This window comes from Miscanthus floridulus, unplaced genomic scaffold, assembly GCF_019320115.1.
Source record: "Miscanthus floridulus cultivar M001 unplaced genomic scaffold, ASM1932011v1 fs_542_1_2, whole genome shotgun sequence".
Lineage (NCBI taxonomy): Eukaryota > Viridiplantae > Streptophyta > Magnoliopsida > Poales > Poaceae > Miscanthus > Miscanthus floridulus.
The window spans coordinates 1,412-12,758 of NW_027096906.1; the positions used below are offsets into that span (position 1 = coordinate 1,412).

At 43.4% G+C, this 11,347-nt stretch overlaps 1 pseudogene; it reads left to right on the forward strand.

Annotated features, from left to right (window-relative positions):
* Positions 1–9,156: 9,156 nt before the first annotated feature.
* LOC136532156 (uncharacterized) overlaps positions 9,157–11,347 on the forward strand; it is a 10,384-nt pseudogene continuing 8,193 nt past the window's right edge.

The following is an 11,347-nucleotide window of genomic DNA, read 5'->3' on the forward strand; positions in this document are numbered from 1 at the left end:
CTCGTTCTATACTCGCGAGCTTGGCCCCGAGTTAACTAACAACTGCCACTGACACCTCAACGGAACCGACTCGCTACACAATAGAATAGATATGATATACAAATAATTTAGATTAGCATCTAGAGATACAAAACTCTAATAGAGCAAGCAATTAGGTACGAAATTGAAACGCGGGCTTGCTACTTGGCGAACCGGTGAAACGACGAGAAGAGGTATGAACGGGGAACCACCGGATTGGCGAGGCTAGGGTTCGCTGGTCAGCAAGGATCGGTTGTGGAATTAGTCAAGCAATGATGCTAGGGTTGCGAGGCCACTAGAGCATGCTAGGGCGGCACTGGAACCGAGCACGGCAGGGCATGGCAGCGTGGGCAGCCTAGGGAGGCACAAAGCGGCGGCGCTGGCGTGGGAGGCAGTGTTGTACGGTGTGGCGGCGTGAGGAGCTGCTACGGCGGCACGGTCTTGGCGTGCGGCGGCATGGGGGCGTGGAGAGGCGCTGCGGCGTGGGTTGGCGGCGTTGGACGGCGCGGCGGCATAGGGAGCTGTTCGGGCGCGGAGAAGCACTGCGGCGGTGCGGGGAGGCATGCGTAGGGGCAGTGATGTCGGCGGCTAGGGCTAGGTGGTGGCGCTGATGCGGGGAAAAGAACACGGCTCGACTTAAAAAGGGGTCCCCCATGGGATGAAATAGGAAACGGAGAAGGAGTTCATAAACCGCATGATTCCTATTGACCGGACGCTCCGATGGCAGCGACCGAACGCCACCACCCAGCGTCCGATCGATTCTAGAGATGTCTAATTCCTCTAGAATCATGACCAGACGTGTCCGGTGGACACAGACCGGACGTAGCCAGAGTCTAGTCAATACAGCCTTCGTCTTCTCCACACAATCGGACGCTGAAAGCCATCTGACCAGACGTTGAAAGCCAGAGTCCGGTCACTCCTTCACAGCAAGTTCACCTCCTGTGAACTGACCGGACGCTGGACTCTAGAGTTCGGTGTAGCGTCCGGTCACTCTTTCTTCAGCAAATCTTCAAAGTTCTTCGTGCTGCCTGTTCCCAATCAAGTCCCAACTCAAATAAGATCTAAATAAACACCAATTGGGACTGATATGAGTGACCTCTCTCAAACCCTCAAGATTTTCAAAATATTTTGCCTTAGGCTATAATTCTTTTTAAGAAAATAGGCAATAAGAGGGCAATTTGAAGACAAACGACAAAACAATATTCATGCATATGCAATACAATACTTGTAAGTAAATCTAGTTGCTTGTCAAGTTTGATCCAAGGTTAAGCTTCTTCACACGCTTTTCGACGATTATCTTAACCATGTTAGACAAGCCCTATATGCATTACGAAACATTATACATGTTGTATATTACAATGCAATGCAAGGGACAACACAAGCTCATTTTTAATGAAGTTACTAAAATCAAGCACATTGAGCTCATTCCACAATGTACAAAATGTTGCCTCATCTAGCGGTTTAGTGAAGATATCCGCCAATTGATCCTCGGTCCTTACACCTTCTAGTGATATATCATTTTTAGCAACAAGATCTCTAAAAAAGTGGTGGCAGATATCTATGTGCTTGGTGCGAGAGTGTTGAACCGGATTATTTGTAAGTTTTATCGCACTTTCATTATCGCACAAAAGATGTATCTTTTCTAGAACTACTCCATAGTCTAGCAAAGTTTGTTTCATGTAAAGTATTTGTGCACAACAAGCACCAGCGGCAATGTATTCCGCTTCGGCGGTGGACAAAGCCACACTATTTTGTTTCTTGGAGGACCAAGACACAAGTGATCTACCAAGCAAATGGCACCCTCCGGATGTACTCTTTCTATCAACTTTGCAACCGGCATAATCCAAATTGGAATAGCCAACTAATTCAAATATAGCTCCTTTGGGATACCAAAGGCCAATGCTTGGTGTGTGCTTAAGATACCTAAGGATTCTTTTTACGGCAATTAAATGAGTTTCCTTAGGATTAGCTTGAAATTTAGCACACATACACACACTAAATATGATGTCGGGTCTAGATGCGATCAAGTATAACAAGCTACCAATCATAGAGCGGTAGAGAGTTTGATCAACTGGGTTACCTCCCTCATCTAGGTCGAGATGTCCATTAGTTGGTATTGGTGTCTTGATTGGCTTACATTCATCCATCTTGAATCTCTTAAGAAGATCATTAATATATTTCTCTTGAGAGATGAAAATCCCTTCTCTCATTTGCTTGACTTGAAAACCAAGAAAGAATGTAAGCTCTCCAATCATTGACATCTCGAACTGCTTCGACATTAATTCACCAAACTCTTTGCATGAATCTTCATTTGATGATCCAAAGATGATACAATCAACATATACTTGACAAATAAAGATATACCCATCAAGCTTCTTGGTGAATAGTGTGGTGTCGACCTTCCCAATGGTGAAGCCCTTTTCAATAAGGAAGTCCCAAAGGCGCTCATACCAAGCTCTTAGGGTTTGCTTAAGCCCATATAATGCCTTGGACAACCTATAAACATGATTAGGATATCTAGGGTTTTAAAACCCGAAAGGTTGATCAACATAGACTAGTTCATTAATAAAACCATTTAAAAATGCACTTTTCAGATCTATTTGATAAAGTTTTATTTCATGATGTGATGCATATGCAAGGAGGATACAGATGGCTTTTAATCTTACAACCGGTGCAAAGGTCTCTCCAAAATCCACACCTTCAACTTGAGAGAACCCCTTTGCCACTAGTCTTGCCTTGTTCCTCACAACAACACCTTGATCATCTTGCTTGTTTCAGAACACCCACTTTGTTCCAATGACTCTTGCACCTTTAGGTCGCTCTTCAAGAGTCCAAACTTCATTTCAGGTGAAGTTGTTCAACTCTTCATGCATTGCATTTATCTAATCCAGATGTTGAAGAGCTTCTTCTACCTTAGTAGGCTTAAAGTAAGAGACAAAAGAGTGATGAGCAATAAATGAAGCAAGCTTTTGTGATCGAGTCATTACACCCTTTGATGGACTCCCTATGATAAGATCTTGTGGATGATCTTGAAGTAGAGGTGTATTTCTTCTATTGACCACTTGAGGGGAAGGTTGTGGAGCATCAACATCTTGTGCTTGTACCACCATTTATTCATGGGAGATATGAGTGTCTTCATTTTCTACTCTTCCATCTTTTCACCATCTTGTGGCACACTTGATGAAGAATGTGGATCAATCACTTATACATTATCTTCATTATCTTTAGGCTTGATGTCTCCAACTAGAATGTTCTTCACAGCCTCCTTTAATGGTTCATCACCTACATCATCAAAATTCTCATGTGCTCCTTGGGAGCCGTTAGATTCATCAAATTCTATATCATATATTTCTTCAACCAAGCCGGTGGCATGATTAAATACTCTATATGCTTTAGACTTTGATGAGTAACCAACAAGAAAACCAATATCACAACATCTTTAAAACTTCCTTAGGTGTTGCCGCTTCTTGTAGATGTAGCATTTGCAACCAAACACCCTAAAGAAGAAGACGTCTGGCTTCTTCCCATTGAGCAACTCATAAGGTGTCTTGCCAAGAAACTTTTAAAGGAATAGGCGGTTTGATGCATAGCATGCGGTGTTGATTGCTTCTGCCCATAGAGCTTCAGGGGTGTTGTACTCATCAAGCATTGTTCTTGCAAGAGTGATCAATGTCCGGTTCTTCATCTCAACTAGACTATTTTATTGAGGAGTATATGTTGCGGAGACTTCATGCTTGATCCTAACTTCATCACAATATGCTTCTATGTTTGTGTTGTCAAATTCCTTCCCATTATCATTTCTTATCTTCTTGAGCTTCACTTCAAATTCATTTTGTGCTCTCTTAGCAAACTTCTTAAAGCAAGATGCAACTTCAGATTTGTCATGAAGAAAGAATACCCATGTATACCTTGAATAATCATCAACAATCACAAGACAATAAAGATTTCCTCCCAAACTCTTGTATATTGTTGGTCCAAATAAATCCATATGAAGGAGTTCTAGCACTCTTGCGGTTGACATAAAAGCTTTTGTTGGATGGATATTTGCAACTTGCTTGCCGACTTGACATGCACTACAAAGCTTGTCCTTCTCAAACTTCACATACTTCAACCCTCTCACCAAGTCATTCTTCATTAGCTTCTTGAGTGAGCTCATCCCAACATGGGCAAATCTTCTATGCCATAGCCACCTAAGTGTTGTTTTGGTGAATAGGCATGTCTTTAAGTTTGTATCTTCGGAGGTAAAGTCCACTAGATATAGGTTGTTGTGTCTAAATCCTTTGAATATCACATGATCATCATCCTTCTTGGATACAACAACCTCCTTCTCGGTAAACAAGCATTGGAAGCCAAGATCACACAATTGTCCAACGGATAGTAAGTTGAAACTCAATGAAGCAACATATAGCACATTGGAGATGGAATGATCATTTGATATAGCCACTTTGCCTAATCCTTTGACCTTGCCCTTTGAGTTATCTCCAAATGTGATTCTTTCTTGTTCATCTACTTCTTCATCTAGTGAGGTGAACATATGAGGATCACCGGTCATATGTTGTGTGCAACCACTATCAATAACCCAATAACTTCCACTGGTCTTGTAGTTCACCTACACACAAGAGATCAAGCTTTAGGAACCCAAACCTGTTAAGGGCCTTCACCTTCTCAATAAGTGACTTTGCAACCCAAATTTTCTTAGGCCTATTTTTGTTGGAAGGTCCTAAGAATATCACTTTCATCTTTCCACTAGAATCCTTTCGAAGCATGTAGTGAGCATTGAAGGCAAAAGGTCTAGCGTGCTTGGGCAAGGGTTGTGGTGGTGGAGTTTGGCACTCATGAGCAAAGTGACCTTCTTGTCCACACTCAAAACATCTCTTTGGCTTTGGCTTGGACTTATGTTGTTGTTGAACTTGAGCCTTCTTCTCTTGATTTGCCAAGTACCCAATGCCACTTCTATCCATCTTTATAATAGTGTTCATAAGTATCTCATTTTGAAGATGCTTACCTCTAGTGAACTTGCTCAATCCAATCTTAAGATACTCTTTCTCTAACTTAAGCTTCTTGTTTTCTTCCTTAAGAGCATCATTGTTCTTCTCTTCCTTGAGCTTCTTGTTTTCTTCTTTGAGCTTCTTATTTTCAAGCATCAACTCACCATCATGATCAAGGGTTTCTAGCACAATGGTGTTGTGGCTTTTGATCTCTTCAAGATCTTTCTTGAGCTTTGCATTGTCATTCTTGAGCTTGACAAACTCATCATAATCATCGGCCTCAACCACTTGCTTGTCCTTGCTGCTAGAACTTTGCTCAATGCTCTCAATAATCAAGTCATCATATGATGTAGCTATATCAATCTTAACAACATCGTTAGTAGCATCATGTGGCTCATTGGATAAGAATTCTTGAGCAATAACAAGATTATCATGATTAACCTTAAGAGTAGTATATTCTTCTCTTAGCTTGTTATGGCTAGTGATGAGCTCATTATGTGTCCTCTCAAGTTTATTATATTTTTCTTTAAGCTCTTTCTTAGAAGATTTGAGCTCCTTGAGTTTGGATGTTATAGCATCATTTGCTTCTTTAAGCTCAACACTAGCATTTTCCGTTATATCATATTTGGCTAAAAGAGAGTCATTTTTAGCTTCTAGCTTTTCATTTTAGCTCTAGTTTTTATAATGATCTTAGTGTATTGTTTTAGCAATCTTGCAAGATCATCATAAGAAGGTGATTCATATTCATCATCATCACTATCGCTATCATCATCACTAGCATGCTCATCATCACTACTATCATTATTGTTTGATACCTTGCGGTCACCCTTGGCCATAAGGCATATGTGTATAGAGGATGATGGCGGTGGTGGCGATGAAGATGATGAAGAGTTGATAACAATTGCGGCCACCTTCTCGTTGTCACTATCATCATCGGACGAGGTACTAGATGAATTAATATTTGTGAGCCAATCACCGACAATGTATGCTTTTCCACTCTTCTTCTTGTGGAAGTCCCTCTTCTTGCCATCTCTCTTCTTGTATGGCTTGTTCTTCTTCTTCTCTTCTTCTTCTTCATTACTTGAGTCATCTTTCTTGCCCTTATATTTGTTCTTGAACTTGTCTTTCTTGAGCTTAGTGCATTGGTGTGCTAGATGACCAAGTTCTCCACAATTGAAGCAATCTATCTCGGAGATTGGATTCCTTCTAGAGCTAGTGAAGAACTTCTTCGTCTTGCCATCAAACTTGATGCCACTCTTGTTGAGCTTCTTTAGTATCTTGACGGTCTTCTTCACCATGAGAGCAAGACTTTTATCATCAACTTTATCATCACTTGAGCTCTCATACTCAAGTCTTGCTTTGCCTTTCTCTTGGCTAGCTTTGAATGTTAAGTCTTTATCTTTCTTCTTGGTAGAGGATGAGGCATCTTGTGGCGTGATGTGCATGTATATCTCATGAGTATTGATCTTTTCTAAGATTTGTGTCGGTGTAGTGGTGGAAAGATCACCTTGATGTAGCATGGTCACAATATGCCTATATTTATCAATGGGGAGGACACTCAAGATCTTTCTTACAACATCGGATGGTTGCATTTGAGTGAGTCCAAGCCCATTGACTTTCTCTATAAGAACATTCAAATGTGAATATATTTTATTAGCACATTCTTTAGGAAGCATTTCAAAAGAGTTGAGCTTTTTCATGACAAGATAATAGTGTTTCTCACGCTCACTCTTAGTTCCCTCATGGAGCGCACAAACGTCCGACCATAGTGTATGGACGTCTTTGTGGTTCCTCACCTGATTGAACATATCTTTGCAAAGGCCTTTAAAGATGGTGTTTCGAGCCTTTGTATTTCACTTCTCGTAATTCACCTCATCGCCTTGTAGGTGAGTAGCATCCCAAGGTTTTGGGAAGCCTTGTGAGGCGGCTCTAAGAATACCAACATCTAGAGCTTCTAGATATGCCTCCATGCGAATTTTTCAATAAGGAAAATCATCTCCCTCAAAGATAGGAGGAGGTCCATCCCCGTGAGACATCTTGCTCTAGGCGGTTAAGCCTAAATATATGAGCATGAGGCTCCGATACCAATTGAAAGAATCAAGATGCCCAAGATGAGGGGTGAATTGGGCTAATTCTAAATTTCTTTGTAATAATTAAATCATATGGTTAGCCCAATTAACCCCTTGTGTCTAGAAAATGTATCTAATTGTTCTACCGCACAAAACACTTGTAACCTAAGTTCCAATCCTACTCTAGCATGGCAATTCTTTTAATGTAAAGACAAGAATCAAATTGCTCAAAGTAAATGCTTAAAGTAAATAGAGAAGAAGGAACGCGGCGATGTTTTGCCGAGGTATCAGAGAGTCGCCACACTAGTACTCGTTGAAGCACCCACGCAAGGGTGTAGCTCCCCCTTGATCCGCGCAATGATCAAGTGCTCTCTACGGGTTGATTCTGACACTCTGTCGCGGTGAGTCACCCACAACTGCTCATAACTTGAGTTGGGTCATCCACAAGCTCTCCGGATGATCACTAAGCTCTCAATCATCACCAAGCTATCTAGGTGATGGCGATCACCAAGAGTAATAAGCACAAACTCTTACTTGACCACAACAAGCCTAATGAGAAGGGTAGATGCACACTTTGCTACTCTTGATCTTCACTAATGAGGGTTCTCTTTGGGATTCTCAAATCTCAATCACCTCACTAGGACCTTACTCTTCTTGGTACTTTATAAGGTGTTTCTCAGCTGTTGAAATGAGCAAAAGTACCCCCCACACACGAGTGGAGGTGGTATTTATAACATCGGCTGAAAAACGAACCGTTATGTGCCTCTGCGGGATGACCGGACGCTCCGATCAGTACACCCTAAACTCCAGTGGTTAAATGTTGACCGGACGCGTCTGGTCACGTTTTCCCCTCACTGGAACCTTACTGATGTCGACCGGACGCTGGACTCCCAGCGTCCGGTCACTTGCTGAGTAGCGTCCGGTCAGTAGCCGGAACCTGATCAGTGTCCGGTCAGCATTGACTGGACGCGTTCGATCAGAGTCCAGCGTCCGGTCACTTGCTGAGTAGCGTCCGGTCAGTAGCCGGAACCTGATCAGTGTCCGGTCAGCATTGACTGGACGCGTTCGATCAGGATTCTCCCACTCTAGGACCTTACTGGAGTCGACCGGATGCTGGCCCTCAGCATCCGGTCACATGACCTCTCAGCGTCCGGTCACTTCCAGATGCTTTCACTTTGGTCAAATGAACTGACCGGACCCTGAGCCAGCGTCCGGTCACACCGGAGCCAGCGTTCGATCAGTATTTGACCCTCCATTCACTTTCAACTCTCGATCATATGTGAATGAAGTTTGCTCCATTGGATCAAATAACTATTTTGGAGCTACCTAGTGCTAGTTTTAACAAGTGTGCATCACATTTAACTCACTAGACTCACCTAGGTCAAGCTACCTATTCATACCTTCCTTAATAGTACGACCAAATAAAAAACAAAGTCCTAAGCTACTCTAAGTGCCTCTCCAACTCCAATCGACACTTAAAACTAGTCCATCCTTAAACTTGTCGTCCATCCTTTGAAAACCGAAACGATTTCCATCGTAGGGGCATGACAACCATAATTGCCCGATCGATCTCCATTACCGTGACCTAACTTAATTGTCTCTGCAAAACACACGTTAGTAACAGTAATCACGTATTGTCATTAATCACCGAAACCTAGGGCCTAGATGCTTTCAACAGCTAAATACTACAGTACCATTGTTTGTTGGTACTAGTTCACCATGGTATTTGAGCTGAAAGGAGACCCAGCTGAATTCAATGGAATTCCTTTGAAATTTCTCGTTGAATTTTAGTGAGCTGAGGGACTGCCAGAGGCTAGAGCTACTCTGCTCAATCATTCACCTACAGGAATGGCAATGCTTAAGAATTAAGACATGACCCGAATGGATTGTCTGTAATCAACTATCGATCTCAATAATCATATTAAAAGGAAGCTGAGATGCTGAAGAGTTCCCCAGACAGCCAAAATCAGCTGCTGACTGACTGACAGTGACATCAATGGATGAGGGATCCAACACACATGTTTATTAATTTGCTCAGCATCTCTTTTCGGCACATGATTTTCGCTAGAAAGGGTAAAGAAGGTTGTTTTTCAACTAAAAAAATACTAGTGAAGTGGAAGCTTAGAACACAGCTCCTCTTAATTGAGCTGAGTAAGCAAGCAAGCAAAGCTGCCTAATTAAACCCTGAAGAGAGCCCAACGAAGCTCTCTTCTGTGCAGCGCAGCTTCGGCGGCTGGTGGTCTGGTCTACCACTACCAGGGAGAGGGATCGATCACCCACAGCCATGGCGGCCTGTGCGGCGGCGCTCATGTTCGCGTACAACGCCACCCTCTGCGCCTGCGATCCGGAGTGCTACTACCACCTCAGCGGCAACGGCACCGCCAGCTGCGCCCCGATGACGGGCGGCGGGTGGGCAGACTGGCAGGTGGGCTCCGTGGGCTCGCCGCGGAACCACAGCCTCTATTTCCTGGAGCCGGTGCTCTCGATCTATGCCATCCGCCGCCTCACCCAGTCCCAGGCCGTGATCCTCGAGGCAACCCTCGCGTCACTCCTCTGCTGGCTCGCCTTCTGCGCCGCGGTCAGGTTCGCCGGCCGGGATCCCCGCGGGGAGAAGAGGCTGTTCCGGGCCCGGTACTGGGTCAGCCGCCTCGACTGCCTCTTCGACAACAGCCACTGGACGGTCCGTTCCCTATTCCTCTTGTTTGCTGTGCTAATTTCATGCCGATTCTGTACAAATTTAACCAGAAACGAATCAATGCGCTTAGGAATTGCATTGTAGTTCGAGTAAGTCTTGTAGTTTGGATTTTGCAAGGTTTATAGATCCACGTGTCTTCGCTAGGTGACTAGTTGCAACATTATTGGCATCAGAAGGTTACAATAAATTATGGATTAGCTTCTCTGTGTTGAGAGTTTTATGAAACCATTTTATATTATACTGTATAAAACTGGAGTTTACATGCCAGCAACCGAGGAACAAGTGATTTTAGTTTGATCAACGTGGAACTGCTATCTTTGTTTCAGTCAACACTCTTTGGTTTCGTCAATGATGATTTATGGGAGCTACCGATCGCCCTAAGTTAACTGAAACTTCCAACTTGCATAGCTTCATTTCCATGACGCGGGTTGTCTTTGAATTTATTGAAAATTTTACTTGCTTGGTCAATTGGACATCTCGAATTTCCTACCTACTACACAAATGTATGACCCTGCTGTTCCTTCTGACTGTATAGTTTATTACATGTAATTGCAATAATTCTCAGCTGAATCTGAACGCACAAACTCCCTTGTAATCCTGCCGGACCAGATTATAAACACTCATCCTACAACAGGATCATACATAAATAAAAAAAGCCAAAAAAACCTTGACGGGAAGGAGCAGACCGCACACCCGTTTTTTTAATTAAGATGATGCGGGGCTCGAACCTAGGTCTCTGGACTGAGAGTGAGCTCCAGTAAACAGGATCATACATTATTGCTCCATTCATTGATGTTCATTCTCATGTTGGAAACTGAAAAAGTTTATCCTGAGTCGCATTGTTTTGGCTCCTGAAAATGTCCAGGGGGATCAGCAAGTACTAAGGAAAAGGAAAACCGAGTTGGGTGGCACATTTTCAGTCACTAGCTTGATCATCTTCACTGGATTATTGACTGTGTAATTTCTGCTCATAGACCTTTTTACAAATTAATCAGCTCCTCTGCTTGATTTTATTAGTTACCATATCTAACTTATTCTCAGATTATTACAGGCTCTTGTATCAAGCCATCAAAAGGCGCAGCCAAGCCAGCCAACGCTCCAGACCTGCTGTCTTTCGTGAATGATCTCGAGTTCCACATCACAACTGTCTCCAGCATGTCCTGCACTCAAGCAGTTGCTCCTTCGACGGTAGCAATGGGGACACCAGGGTTCATGGACTTCAGGGTGATTCCCCTGCCAGCACTGTTCACCTACAGCTGCACAAACACAAGCCAGGGGCCATCCATTACGCTCAGGTGCAATGGATGCCGGATCCCTCCGAGAGGCCACTACGTGTCCTGGCAATTTGTCGACATGCCAGGGCAACCAGCAAGCGCTGTTGGTTTCCAGTTCAACCTGACCGCAAGGCAACATGGCAACAACCAGCACATGAGCTTTGTCAGTGGTACGATGAACTCTGACGGTTATGCTGATGATGGCAAGTTGAAGACGTTTAGGGGAAGAGATTCCAATGTTCTGAAGATCCAGTTGTTCCCTCAGATATACAACAATCTTGGTAACCTGAGGCTCTTGCAGCC